Source organism: Miniopterus natalensis, chromosome 5 (assembly GCF_054644295.1).
Source record: "Miniopterus natalensis isolate mMinNat1 chromosome 5, mMinNat1.hap1, whole genome shotgun sequence".
NCBI classification, from domain to species: Eukaryota; Metazoa; Chordata; class Mammalia; order Chiroptera; family Miniopteridae; genus Miniopterus; species Miniopterus natalensis.
Window position 1 is genome coordinate 47229642 of NC_142085.1, and position 16375 is coordinate 47246016.

Genomic DNA, 16375 nt, shown 5'->3' on the forward strand with positions numbered 1-16375 from the left:
GATATATATTTAAATAAGAAAATAAATAAGTAAATAAATAAATAAATAATAAGAGATAAGTAACAGTTCTTCCTTATAGTAGAATTCAAGTTAAAAATTATAGAAAGAATGATGGAAAAAGAAAATTTGGTAAACATTTGGTAAACATTGCAGTTATAAATGTTTTAGGCAAGATTTATCAATGGATGCTAAATAAGTGGGCGAAAGTATAATGAGAAATAATGTATTTACATAATCTCAACCATCTTTTAATTTATTAAATGCAAAGGGAAAAAATGGTAGCTTTACAGTGGATAGACATAGCAGATGCCATCTCAGTCAAAACATTAATTTAACCATTGCAGTGATGGGACATACCAGTTACTTGAGTTTCCTGATATAATGCACTGAGCTTCCTGATATAATACAACATCACTTCTGCAATATACTTGGAAAAATGTCTATAACCTGAACCATCAGAGAGCCTTACATTGAAGGACATTCCACAAGATAACAGGCCGGTACTCTTCAAAAGGGTGAAGATAATGAAAAATAAAAACTAAAGAATTTTCTCTGATAAGGGCAGTCTAAATAAACTCAATGACATCTAAGTAAATGAAATGTGTGATCCTGACTGGATCCTGGACCAGAGAAAGGACATGCGTGGGACAACTGCTGAAATTTCAGTGAGGTAGCTAGACTAGTACTACTACTGTATAAATGGTAATTTTCTGGTTTTGATCACTTTATAGTGTAATGTAGATGTTAGCATTTGGAGAAGATGAGTGAAAGACACAGACTTTTTGTATTAATTTTTAAATGTTTTTGCGAATTGGGAATTATTTCAAAGTGAGAAGTAAAAAAATAAATAATTGATTAATGGCACAGAACATGTTTTGTTGACAGTGCATTACTGTCTGAAAAAGAAGCAGCCTGCAAGTGAGTATGTGTACGCCACTGTGTGTGTGCGTATTTTTAATGCCATGCATAGTATCTATTAGAAAGAACAGACACCGAAATACGGAGAGCAATGACCTTCAAGAAGCTGGGTTACAGGTAATTTTTCTTTTCTTCTTTTATTTCCTTTTTTCTTTTTCTTTTCTTTATTTCTCTCATTTTCTTCCTTTTTTCTCTTTTTATCTCCCTCCCTCCCTCCCTCCCTCCCTCCCTCCCTCCCTCCCTCCCTCCCTCCCTCCCTCCCTCCATCCCTCCCTCTCCCCCTTCCTTCCTCCCTGGCAGCCTTCATTCTTTACTTCCTCCCTTTCTTCATGTCTTTGTTTCTTTTTCTTGTTTTTCTTTATTTATGCTTGAATAAAGATTGTCAAAATAATTTTCTTTATATGTGCTATTTTTTCCTGTTTCTCTCTTTGTCTTTATCTTAATAAAGTCATAGGTGGCTATAGTAAGTGCTGGGACCAAAGCCTGGTAAAGATGGTCCTGTGATGAATGTTTCCTCCAACTTCTCTTAAACTATACTAATAGACTACACTAATCATCTGCTCTTCTCTTTTCATAGTATTACTAAAATCCATAAATTCATTTTGTACAACACACCCCCATAGTGGCAATATATTAATGAATTCCTTTTCAGGTAAAAAAAAAAAAGTTTATCTCTTCATTTAAAGTATAGACATTTATGAAATAATTAAAATATTAATATGCACTTTGCTAAAAGAATACATAGATAGGTCTTGATTAATATTAACTATCTGAGGACTCCATGGTTGCTATAATGTAGTTTCTTTAGATTTCAAGTATATTTCTTAAAGTGAAATGATTCTTAAAATGCCAGAATCTGGAACTAATTTGTCCAATTTTAAATCCTACCTCCAAAACCAAATACCTTCGTGTCCTTGAACAAGTAAGTTAACCTGTCTGTGCCTCAGTTCCCATATGTAAGATGAAATAATAATATGACCTATTTCTTAGGGTCATTGTAGAAGGAGATGAGTGATTAAAGTTAAGTCACTTAGAATAGTCCCTGACACATAGTATGTGCATAGTAACTATGAGCTAATACTATTTCTGTTAAACAAACTGAGGTCCTATTCGGTGGCGACCTCCAAATGATAGTGTGACTCCATTCCTACAACAATCAAAACTCTTTGGTATAATTTTCACCATCTTTACATATTAGAATGAGAACCACATTTGCAGAATATCTGCATTATAAGTGTTGCCCTGACGTACATAATATACCTTTCCTCCAAAAATAAAATGCCTTATATTTGTTTAGAATGTAGAGTCGAGACTTTTATTTTGATAAATTACCTAATTTCAGTTTAAATTTCACACTTTGTTACACCCTAAATAATGGAGCCCCTAACCCAATGGAGTGATTACCTGAGTTTTATACTTCAAACTCCAAGTTGCAGTTAATTAACTTAATTAATTTTTCATTATAATTTGATCCCTTAAGCCCCATTTGGCTGCAATTTCTTGTAGTGTTCTGAGCTAATCAATGAAGCACACACACAAAAGCACAATATTCCAGCTCTGACTTATATCACATTCAACAAGAGATAACGGAACAAAATGTATAGATAACAGTTAAAAAGTTACATGAAAAATGGGAAGAAAAAAACTGATGGGGAAAGGTGCAGGCTGATATTTAAGATAAGTAAAGAGGAAGAGGTACCCCAGGAAAAAGGGCAGATAGAAGAAATCAAGAAATAAGAAGGAGGTAAGGGAATAGAAAGCACTTGGGAGGAAGTGAAAGCAGCACAATCAACAGGTGAGGGCAGAGAGAAACAATTCTCAGTCCATAGAAGAAATGAGAAACACATGGAGTGCCAGGACAGCGCACATGGAGAGGGAGAGAAGAATTGTCCCTTTATAAACATAAGGAAACAGTAGACTCAAAAAGCTAAACATCTAAACTAAAAATAATAAAAAGGGAATCCACATTTGTTTGAAATCAATTACAAAACATCGCAAAAGCGGTGAGTCAAGGCCGATACCCAGGTGGCCGAGGGATTGGGGTCTGGGGCCCTGCAGGGCTGAAGGAGTGGGCCCTGGGTCCTAGGAAGCCCCAGGACAGGCCGCAAGGCCTCCGCGCTGCAGGGAGCAGGCCAGGCAGGCCCTGCGGAAAGCTCCGCACTCCTCTCCCCGCTCTTCCCCAAAGAGACCAGGGCAATTGCCAGTCTCTGTCTCTGAAGGAAAAAGGTCAGTGAAGAGAAATTGAAATTCCAAGCCCACTTTACATATAAATACGAAGTGATAATGCACAGACCCTGCGTGCTTTGAGAACTACATGGCAACAATTCAACGTCAAAATTGCTCCAGGATCATCGAAGTCCTTGAAATCTCCAGGATAAACAAGCCAAAAATATCTCTCCAGTGACATTTCCACAACTCTAGGGCTTCCAAAAGAAAATAATAAATATAAATAAATAAATAAATAAATAAATAAATAAATAAATAAATAAATAATAAAATAGATTTTTGACTAAAAAATTATTCATGCATAGCAAATACAGCAACGTGAGAACTGGCAGACAAAGTGAAGAGAAGAATGACTAAACTAGAAATAAAATTTAAAACATAAATATTAAAAATGATTGAAGATATAAAATAAATAATAAAACCATAAGAAAATAACAGCAAAATGAAAGGGCCTGAATTTAGAGCCAAAAAAAGCTTGGGATTGACTGAGTTTAGCAATACGTAACTGAACAACAGGTGTTTAATTTCACTGAGCTTTAATTTTCTCATGGAATTCTCGATATAGCTATTATATGATATTTGTATAGAGATCGAATGAGAAAATGCATGTAAAGTTCCTAGAAAATTAGAAGTGTTCCATAAATATAAGTGCTTATTTTAATAGCCATTAATAAAGGAGTAAATCAGAAGTCAAAGCTTGGTCTACTCTTTATTTGCAATTATTAAGTACCAAGGTCTATTTAGTGGATAGTCAATTATGAAACACAAATAACAGCATTGCAAGAAATTAGTATGAAATAGTTCATCTATCAAGATATGTGGTTAACTAACCATGGTCACATACAACTTTTCGGTCCACCTATATGTGCGATGCCTGATCCAGGAGGTGTAGCATAGAGTCCCAATGCCTTCCACAAGTATGGCCTTCTCTAGGGGAGAGGGCACAAGAGCAGCACAATCAATTTTCTCAGATATAGTTTAGAATTATTTTTGTCAAGTTTGAAATATATCCTTTTGAAATGTTGATTAAAATTTCATTATACATACAGATAATTTTTGGAAAACTTATACCTTTATAAAATCTTATTTTTTTGAATCCAGAAATCTGGTATGACTCCCTCCTTTTAGCTGTCTTTCAAAATAATTTTTTTATTCATCACTGAAGTGTTGTCATATTTTCATAACTATTTCTCATACAAGTAATTCCCATATATTTTAGACATTGGTTGCTACAGTGACCAACATCTTAGATACCATTAGGCATACAAGAAAACTTTTAATTTCCTTATATTTATATTTCACATCTAACATAGCATTTTTTTTCTTTTAAGCATTTTAAGTTGATTTTTTTTTTTTTTTTTTGGTACTTTTAAGGTAGATAATGACATCTTCTGGAAGTTTTCCTTTACAAATTATTTCTAATTATTTATCGCATTAATAAGAATTTTCAAATAATGTGGAATCGTAAGTGGAGAGCATAGACCTTCTTGTCCTGTACATGTTGAAGTACCATTCTACATTTAATTTTCTAAAGACAACACTTTTTTGGCATCTTTTTGGCATTTTTCCAGATGATTATTTGTTTTTCTCTTCTTTAAAGTATTAAAGTATTTTATTAATAAAATACCTATTCTGGAACTCCCTTTTCTTCCTACAGATAGCTTAATTCATTATGAAGTAAAATTCTTTAAATAAACATTTGAAAAGCATGTTCTAGTATTTTGGACAACCTCAAAAGGCTGCGGGAACCCTAGTTTATGTGCATGTGTTATGTGTTACTTTGTTAGGTCTGAGTAATAAAGCCAAATTTACCATCCTGGGAATAATATGTTCCTTACAGTTTGAATAATGCAACAGTAAAACTGCACTGTAAGCTCTTGAAGACAGGACATTTTCTATGATGAGCATAGCTCAGAGCCTTATAGAAATGTGTGCGGATTAGGTAAAGCCACAATAGAAACATGAAACACTATCAGTTTTACTGAAATACTTCTTTCTGCTGTGGAATCAATAGCTTTATATTTAAACAAACATGGATATTTATTGAAGTAAAATACTAAATTGTCTTTTGCTGTTAATGGTCCTTACTGAAAAAATTGAAGATTATCAAGCCAACTTGATCTGTTAAGCTGTTTTTACTGTTCCATGTTTTTAATTCAACTTCTTTTTGATTTTTTTTACAGTTTTTGCATTATGTACTTTGAGACTATGATATCTGGCAGGATCTTAGGCTCTTAGAATGTTTTCCATTTTGATATTGCCCTTTAATCATTTGCTTTATGTTTCCTCATAAATTATTTTTATTTTTGTCATGTTGATATTATCGTTACTATTATTTGTTTACAGTCAGTGCTTCCGTAAGACTGTTTTGTTGATTTCCAATGCCTTTGGTCAACCTTCTATTTCAACTTCATAGTTCAATTTACTGCTTTCAGATACACATTCTTTAGCAATACTCTCAGTAAGAACTCACAGAAGGTAAAACTCTATCTCCCTGAAAGTGTCCTTATTTCTCCTTTGATCTGAAACAAAAGTTTATCTAGGTATACAACTCTAAGTTCAACATGTTGAAGATATGGCTTCCACCTTTATTGTTTTTGATAAACAATATTTGCTCTCAATCTAATTGTTCTTCACAAGCACTCAATCTCTTGTTTTTATTCTTTGGAAGTTTTAACAAATGTTTGGATTTGAATTTATTTTTATTAATTGTGTACTTTTCTCATTGCGCTTTGTTAATTGGAGGATTTTGTCATAGAAATTCTCAGGCATTATATTTGTAATATCATCTCTTATTTTCTCCTAGCTTTATTGAGATTTTATCAACATGTAGCATATGTATGTTTAAGTAACAATGTGGTGATTTGATACACAAATATTGTGAAATGAATAACTAAATAAGGTTACTTAACACCTCTAGCCTCTCACATTGAAATATTTTTGTGGTGATAACACTTAAGATTTGCTCTCGTAACAACTTTCATTGTATAATATATAGTACTGTTGTTAACTAACGTCACCATTTGTATCTTAGGATTCACCCTGTAGCTGGAAGTTTGTACCCTTTGACCAGCATCCCCCCATTTTCCCCTCTCTCAACTCCTGGCAGCCACCATTGTATTCTACTCTCTATTTCTATGAGTTTGGCTTTTTTAAAATTTTGATTTATTCATTTTTGCATTTTAAAATTTTTATTCTTCAATTACAGTTTACTTTCAATATTATTTTGTATTGATTTCAGGTACACAGCACAATAGTTAGACAATCAACTTTGCCGTTTTTTAGATTCTATGTATAAGTGAAAATGTACAGTATTTGTCTTTCTCCGTCTAACTTATTTCACTTAGCATTATGCCTTCAAAGTTAATCCATGTTGCCACAAAAGGCAGGATTTTCTTCTTTATCTGTGACTGTGTTGGTCATTTAGTTTCTGCCTTTTCAATTTGCTAATCTTTACCTCATTGAGGTTTTTAATTTGGTGATTGTATTTTGCTCTCTGTATAGTTTCTTCTGGACCAGATTTTCCCTTTGGTTGTCTGCCTCATAGTTGTGTGACTGCCTTGACTTCTATAAAGAAGCATTGATTATGTTTTTTATCTAAAAAAAATATTGTTAGAGAACATAACTCTTCTGACTGCTCTTCTGAGTCACTCTTTTTTGGACTTCCCTATCATTTCTTACACTCAGTAATTTTTTTGTACTAGTTTATCCTTACAGAGATCTTTCTCGGACCATTCGGTTCTGCTGTGAAATGGGACTTGTCAGAGATTGGGAGACAGTCTTTCAAGCTCAAATGAAGAGGGAAGAATAAAGGTCCCATATGTAGTAGTTGTACTTTGTCAGTTTCCAGCTCCATTACCAGAGGTCTGTAGAGAGAGAGCCAGTGCTGTAGACTTTGCAGCAGGAAGCTTCTCTCTGTATCAAAGACCATCTCTTTGTGTTTATCATGGCAGCCAACTACCCTGGCAGCTAAGGACACACTGTGAGCAAGCCTGTGGGATTCAGACATGTAAGGCAGACAGTGACAGGGCACTTATTGAGACTTGGTGGGATCACATATTGTTGCCTTACTGTCCTGATACACAATTAGGTCTTTCACCTGTTGCTACTAGTGAGTGAACATCCTTTTATTTTTCAATACTTGGAAAAGGAGAAGTACCAGGTAAGGTGTTCTGAATTCAGCCTTTGCAAAGGCAAATCGTCTCTTAAAATTTCTTTCAGATACAGAAATAAACCAGAGTAAAATATTTCAGACATGTTTTTGACACAAGCTAAATGTAAGCCTAGAATAATTTGCTAAATGTCACAAGAGAGGAAAAAAATTAGTCGGAATAAATAGCTGCCTTTAAGCTTAACTGGAGTATTTTCTTGTATCTGTGCTTAAAAAAATCACCCCTGTTAGCTAGCAGAGTACATTAAATCAAAAGGAGTTAGCATTGTGGTTAATGTCTTGTTCTTTATGAACTGCACGGGCCTAGATATTACAGCACATATTTTACATATGTAATTCTGCTTTGGGACTACTTTAAAAACCTACGTACAATATGCTGAATTAATAATGCTTATATATGGGGAGAGTTTGAAAAACTCTTGATGAAAGCTGATATATATTTATGAGGTGCCAGATGTTTGCCTTAAAAAGTAATTTCTACTAACCCACACTATTGAGATTTGTATTGAAGTGGTCTCTTTGTGGCTGTATATTATTTAAAATATGTTCTGTGAGACCTAGGCACAATGGGGTGAATAAAAGAATAAGTACCTGTCTAAATTTTATGTACTTTTTAAAATTAGACCATTGGGGTACATTTTTTAATGCAGGTGCATTGGATTAGACAGAAAACAATAAAAAGAGTTATATATTTCATATACAACCACAGGTGTTGAAAATGTACATATTATTGTTATTTTAATATTTTCTTTTCTTTTTATTATGAGGGTAATCATGATATCATATGCTTATATATAATATTTCTTCCAAGGTGTTCAAACACATTACAGTCATTAATTATTTTACGTTTTCTTAACTTCCATGAAGGGAAGCAGGGACAAGTATTATCACCCCATTTTACAGACAAGGTAACTGGTTACCAAATGACCACTCTTTAAATGTCTAAAGAATAGTTTTAAACAATGTGTCAGGGATTTTCTTTTCTGGACTTCCACAGTGTTTGACCCCTGGGCTGGTCCTGTTGTTGACCTACCACCAGCCACCACTCCTCCGGTGACTGCTCCCCGCTACTGCGACTGGAGCACTCTGGAAAGTGCTCATTTCCTTCCAAACACAAGGCAGAGTCCCATACTGCAAATTGTAATTAATTTTTAGCAACCAGCTGGGAAAGTAGAAGGTGTACAGAACAAGGTGACTTTTAACAACTGCCCAGGCCCAGACCCTTCACAGGCTCCCCTTACTGGCTGCCTGTTGTCCTACTCCTGACCCACAGGGCAGTTCATCTCTTACCACATCTCAGAGCCTGACCTACTCTAGGCTCCAGGAAGACCAGAACAATTTTTCTTCCCCTAATCGAAAATCCACTTCCATCGGTCCCAGGATTAACTTTTTCCCAAGATGGAAGTTTCCATTTCTCTTAAAGGAAATTCCATCCCCATCAACTAGAGTGTGTGTCGTCTTATGGCCATAACACCAACTTTACACAATAGTCAGTTTCATTATGCCTGGTTTATTTGACTCGAATCACATCACGTATATGACAGAAACAGTCCAGCCAGATGGCTCCACACCTAATTCTACTTCTCCTCATCAGGGAGTCAGTAAATACTAGTGTTTAGTCTCGTGCAAGTCTCCTTATTTCTGTGATACATGATCCTTGGGAGCATGATAACAGACCAGTCAGCAGTTCTAAGGCCCAACAGAACACTGGGACACTGTTTGAGTCCCATGCATCTGTCCTCGTATTTGTTCTCTCAATTACTAATTCATTGAACATTTATTTAAATGTTTGTGTGAGTGTGATGGATACTGAGCCATGCCATAACAACAAATTAGACAGGGTTTCTGACTTGAGTTATCTTAGAGTTTAGATAAAGTAAAATAAAAGGAATTGCCATAATTTCTTCTTTTAAAAACATATCCCAGTTTCTACCTACAGATTGGGTCTTTTCTACTGGAAACCATTAGGAGAGACTGTTAATCCAGTGCTCCAATAAGAAATGGACATCCCTGGTTCCTTTGACCTCTCTCTGTCTCCCTCCCTTTCTCTCTGTCTCTTCTGGTCTCTCTGGGAAAGCTAGAAGGCATGCTTTTGGAGGTTTCTTACCCATGCAATGATTCAAAGCAACACTTGTACACCACTTGCTCCAACTTATCTCGAGTAGCAACAAGAGTTTGGGCAGCTGTTGCATCTGTGAATTTTTCTAAAGCAAGATAAATATTTTTCTGAATTTCTGTCTCATCAATAAACCTAAAATGAGCAATAACCAAAGATTATGTGAAAATATGGACTGAGTTCCTTTTATAGAAATTCTTAAGAACATAGTTGATAGGAACAAGGTCTTTAAATTGTACTATCTTTCCTCTTCTATAAATAAAACCTTTCATTTGTGCACAATAATTACAAACATAGTTATCTTAAAATTTAGAATGTTAGGTAATTCCATTGTTTTTTATGATAATTATGAATTATAAATAAGAAAAATATTGAAATACGGAGGTTTCATAATTTGTACGAACAGCTAATGTTCGTAAACAATTAGAAAATTGGAACATCCACTAAACCCACAGCTTAAAATTAAATAGCAAGTATAATTTATATTAAAATTTTATTATGTAAATAATTTTTTCTCATCTTTGCATGTCAAAGGAAATAGTTTTGCTTTCTTATCCTTATATAAATTCACGGATTTGTGGACTCAAGAGCTGGAAGGTAGTTTAGAAATCTTTTCATTTTAACTCCCATTGAACCCTGAAACCCCTTTATCCCTGTAATATACAGATTTTTTGTCTTCATTTAAACCTCTAAAAAATGGAAAACTCACTCTTTTCGAGGTAGTTTACTTCGTTGTTGGGTAGCCTTGAAGGCTTTCAGTAATGCTCTATTATACCTGAAATCCTGCCTTTTAAGTTTTATACATGTTGCCTCTTTTGGTGCTATCTCTATAAATAAGTGAAAAAAAAACAATGTGCCCTCTATTGTCCATTCTATTTCCAGGCTTGAAAATCTTACTTTGTAGTAAGAGAAGGACCTGTTACAGGCAGGGGAACAACATGAACAAACCTGCAGAGCATGCACTGTATGAATTAAGCTAAGAGCATTGGCTAGAACATGGAATTCATGAGGAGTGGTAAAAAAAAAATAGAAAAGTTGGAAATGAATGCTAAGATCTGATTGTGGAAAGTTTCAGGCAAGAGAATCTTTGATATTTTTACTGGGCAGGGTAATGCTATGATCAGAAATCTGCCTCAGGAAGATTGCTTGGGACATAACTAATCATGTAGAGTATGAGTCCCGTTTGTATATGTTTTTTTGGTCAGTTCTTCCCTCCATATGTTAGCTTTTCTGCATTCCAGCTCTTGTGTAATCCCCTTTCCTTGAATGTAGGCTAGGCTTAGTAACTAGATTCTAACCAATAGGATATAGTAAAAGTGCTGGGATGTCACATTATTACTAGATTGCAAAAGACTGTGACTTCTACCTTACAAGAAAGTAACAGACTCTGTTGCCTTCTCAGCTTTCTTGGTTTCCTGAAGAGAGATGGTACCTTGGAAAAGTCTCTATGCAAGGAACTGAGGGTTACTTCTGGTCAACCACCAGTGAGAATCTGAGATCCTCTGTCTGACAGTTTTCAAAGAATTGAATCCTGCCAACAACTCTGTGAACCTGGATGTAGGTCTTTCCACAGGTAAATCTCGAGGTGACCATATCCCAGCTGACAGATGGATTGCAGCCTATAAGAGACCCTGAAGTAGAGGACCCAGCTATGCCTGGATTCCTGACCTAAGAAACTTAGAAAATAACTAAAGTGTTGTTTTAAGCTGCTAACTTTTGTGGTAAGTTGTTACACAGCGATAGATACCTAATGCAGAAATGCATATGCTAACACTTAGAGCAATAGCAAACACGATAAACTAAAGGAGCTTAACCTGATGCACAGGTTGTGAGGAGGCAAACATTGTGAACAAGGGTATAGTGATACCCAGAAATAATGGGGGATTGTGAATATTTAGATTATGGATTTTTCAGGGTTCTGGTATATGTACATTCATAAAGTTCATCCATGTTCAATAATAAAACATAGAACTATACTGTCTGGACTGAGGTATTACTGGCAGTAAAATGGAATACTTCTTTGTCCCTAAAGAGCACACTTTATAAATTTTTATAAGCAGTTTTGTAGATGCAAAGCATGTGCAAGGCTAAAATGCTCAAGTTTTTTTTTTTTTTAATTGGCAGAAGACCAGCCAAATGAAGGCACTAAATGGGACCTCAAAAATTAAAACAGGGGTGAGCCCTTATGTTTAATGTGTCCCTGCTACCATTTTTTCAAGTGAAAAAATTCATTCCAAATACTTGAACTTACAGAGCAGATCTTTGGCACTGTAGCCAAAAGCATTAAAACTAAAACCAACAACACAAACAAAACAAAGAGATGCCAAACCAAATCAGACTACTTTATTTTTTCAGCCAAGTCCAAAAATTAATACCTTCCTTATTGTGAAAATAACTCATTAGCAAATTTTTCTATGCTTTTGCATTTAAAGAAATATTAACTAGGTAATGTGATCAGGTTTCTTCATTGGGAGAACTAGAAATGCTGAGGAAAAATTTATAAGAACAAATCCTTTGAGACATTGGAGATCTAACAAGACAAGAAGAATTACAGGGCCAAGTTCCAGGAAAAGATGGAAACCCCAAGAAGTAAACCCAATATTTGGGCCTGCTCTTTTCCTAGGTTTAGAGGCATCTGTACATGCTATTAGAGGCAAACTGAACAGAACTTTTGACAAATGAGCAATGTCGACGAATGGAAATTCAAATGTATGCTTGTCAAAATAGGAGCCCTAGAAAACTCCTTTCATTTGAATTAGGATCTCCTAAGGGCTATATTGCAGAGGAAAGGTAAACAAGAAATAAGAAATACATATCCTGGCCTTAACAGGGTTTGAAGCCAAAATTTGAACCATCTCAATCTCAGTAAATTAAGGAGATCACCCGTTGCTGCTGGTCTAAATAAAATATAAGTCCTTAGAGAAGTTCACTTTCAGGTAAGATGGAGCATTTTGAAGCAGATCAAAAACAATTAGAAAATAGGAAACCTGGAAAAAATAGAATATCATTTATTTAAAGGCATCAGGGAACTCCAGAGGCAACAAAGACTAAAATGAGTAAAGTTCCAGCAAGGAGAAAAAAGGGCTAAGGATCTACAGCTGTCCTTCCAGGCGCTTGTTGGTTGTAGGTTTGAGGCAAAAGCAAAGACTTCTATGTAAACGTGCCCATAAGGCTACTACTAGAGGAACAGAGTGAACAGCCGAGATCTGGGGATTCACATGGGACTGGATTGACATAAATGGAGGTTTCAGAGACCTTAAACATGGCTGGTGTCCCCATCAGTGTATGCCTTGGCCTCTAAATCTATGAACTGGAAAACCTATTGCTGTGAATATGTGAGTTTTTCCTAAGTTTATCTAAGGATTCAATGCAATCCCAACCAGAATCCTGAAGGGTGTAATTTTTTTTTTTTTTTAGGGAAAATTGATAAAATGATTAAAAATAAACATGGAACTGCAAAGAACCAAATTTTGAAGAGGAAGTATAAAACTGGATAACCTACACTATCAGATATCAAAACTCAAGTTCTTTTATAAAATCATAACAATTAAGGCAGTGTGTACTGACACATCAACAGAGATGGGGGCCAATGAAATGAAATTGAGAGTTCAGAAACATAGCACACATATGTGGTCACCATGTAGATGACACTACCATGCCAAGGGGCAAAGGTGGTCTTTTCAATAAAGCATCTTGTGTCAACTGTATATCTATGGGGAAAAACAGAAAATCTGATACATGCCTCACACTTACAGAGAAATAATTCCTGGTAGATTGTAGATATATTTATGAAAAGTAAAGTGTTACAATTTCTAACATATTAAAGGGGGACCCTGGGAAAGGGAAAGACTTCTTCCATTAGTTATAAAAGTGCTAACCATAAAAAATAGACTGAGAAATCAGATTAAAGTAAAACCTACTGTTTATCAGAAGACACCTTTTGAAGAAAAAAATACAAGCTCCCCTTCCCCCCAAGAGGGGCAAGGTGACTTTAAACACATAACTAAGAGAGAGTTTGCATCCAGAATTTATAAAGGACTACTGCAATCCGTAAGGAAAGCGCAAATTCGCAGAGTACATGGCAGGACTCTATAGCCAAAGAGCACTCAAGCACTCAGTCATCAGGAGATGTAAGTTAAACACACAGAATTACTACCATTCCCGCGGCAGAAGGGTTAAAACGAAAAAACTTAAATAGCAAAATTGGATGAAGATGTGGGGCAGTGAGAACCGTGATGCTCTGCTTTGGGAGAGAAAATCGGCGAGACCGCTATAGAAAACAGTTTGTCCTTACAGGCCAGCGTGGAGGATATGCGCACTTTTGATACCGAAATTCTAGCTGAAGCTTTATACTAATCAGAAATAATATAAATCGGAGCACCAAGAGACATTCATAAAAATTTTCATAACAAAAAACCTAAGAGCCTCAAACTGACACTATACAATAATGAAAATGAATCTGACAAATGTAATGTGGAGCAAAAAATGCTGGCTACGAAAGAACATAAACTGCATGTTGAATTCACGAGGAGCTCAAAGGCAGGTGAAAGCAAAACTTTTGTGTTAGAAGTAGGAATAGTGGTTACTTTTGGGGACAGGAGAGGGGAGAGGGGGAAATAATTAGGAGGGGGCATGCAAGGGCCTTTTGGGTAATAGAGTATGAGTTACCTATTGCTGTGTAATTAATTACTCCCAAACTTAGCATTTAAAGTAACGGATATTTATTATATCAGTTTCTTTGTGTCGGGAATCAGAGTACTACTTACCTGGATGACTGTGTCTCAGTGTCTTTCACGAGGGTGAATTAAAGTGTCAGCCAAGATGGTTCTTTCAAACCTTGAATGAGCCTGAAGTATCGTAGTCCAAGATCACTGACGTGGTTTTGGCAGGCCTCTGAAATCCGCTTCCAGGCTCACTCCTGTGGGTCTCTCCCCAGGGCTGCCTCTGACTTTGCAGCTGACTTCTATCAGTGTGAGTGATTTAAAGGAGAACAAGAGAAGGAATGCCAAGAGGTAAGCCACTGTCTTTTTATTACCTAATCTCAAAAGTGACATCCTGTCACCTCTGCCTCATTTTGTTTTGTTTTGTTCTGTTTTTGCTGTCACTAAGCCCAGTCCACACAGGGGCATGATAAACAGGAGGCCGGTGTCAGTGAGGTCTGTCTTAGAAGTTGCCCACCGTCTATAACAATGGTCAATTTCTTGACCTTGGTGAAAATTACATGAGTAATTGTTTTATGATTATTCACTGGACTGTACATGTTCTGTGCCCTTTTCTATAAAATATTATCCTTTAAATTAAAATAATTTTTAAAATTAGTCATAGAAATTTTTTCAATCTCATGTCCTCATGGAATGAAATCGAGGTGCCTTAAAACTTGCCCTGGCTGTTGTGGTTCAGTTGGTCGGAGCATCGTCCTGTACACTGAAAGGTGCAGGGTTTGATTCCCAGTCAGGGCACATACCCAGGTTGGGGGTTCGATCCTTGGTTGGGGTGTGTATGGGAGGCAGCCAATCAATGTTTCTCTTTCTCTCTCTCTACCTTCCTCTCTCTAAAAAAGTTAATGAAAAACATGTCTTCTGGTGAGGATTTTTTTAAAAAAAGATCCCCTAAAACTCCAAAGAGCTTCCTACCTGCTTACTCACTTAGATATAAGGACTGCTTTAAAATATTTGGGAATTTTAACTAAGGACCCCACTTACAAACAGGTAAATCCATCAGTGTTCAAAATAGAAATCGATAAATTAATTTGAGCTGATCTTTTACTTGGGAGGCCCTTATTCAAGCATTTCTTACTTAGCATTTTTTACAGCTGCTTGTGGACAAAGTATACCTAAGAGAAAGTCTCTAATTTCAAATTTGTCACAAGTACCACTCTCAGTATGAACTTAATAACTTTCCTAATCACAATACCTTAATGACAATTTTCTAAATTTCAAAATAAAAATATCTCTTTTTTATATTTCATAGAAATTGTCACTAATGATCAAGTGGGAAAAGAAAAACTCCAACTGATCGTATATTTTTGCTACATGTAGTTATAAGGAAAATATTTTCATTAGTGTTATAAAATTAGTATTATACTTTTAACGGAAATATAAATGATGCATATGGCATTAATAGGAAAATCAATCATTAAATCTGTACTAGTCATCCAATAACAATACGAATATGCAAATAAATTGTTTCATGGATAAGAAAGGAGTGGCTTTCATCTAAATGTGTTGCTCACTCATTCCTTGATGAACTTGACAAATGGCGCAGCTCAGCCAGCCAAACTGCCCTTCTTATGGGGAGGAGTAGAAAAGAGAGTGAACAGGGATATGAAACGCTTCTATCACTTTTCTTCAAGTGGAAAAATCCAGAGGGAAATTGAGAATGCGCTAAGAAGTACCAAGAAAAAATACATTAAAAATATCATTTTATATAAGTAAAAAGCATTCAATGTGAAGGTTTACAAAAGTATACACCAATAATGTTCATCAAACTTGATTTTTTTTCCTTTTTCACTATGTTTAAATTTTTAAATTAAATTTATTGAGGTGACATTTGTTATTAAGATTATATAAGTTTTAAGTGTACATTTCTATGATACATGATCTGTATATTTTTTAAAAGCATACATTATATCATGGAATTTTAATCCTCAGATTTTAAGGAGAATTCCACAATAATAACAATAATAAAGATAAGGGTCACTTACTGACCCATTCTTTCTCTTTACTCCATTCTTTCTGTATCATGATGCTGGGTGGAGACCTTGCAAAACACATTTCTAGCTGCTCCCTGCCAGGTTCCACCAATAGGGGGCACAAGAGGGGCCTAAAACAGAACTGAAGGCTTGCTCTGCCCTCTTTGATTGTTGGTCCTGATAGTATGGCACCAGCGATAACCCTTCATCCTGGCAGGGGCAGTTGATTTCAGTGCCTAGTTTTGTGCCCACA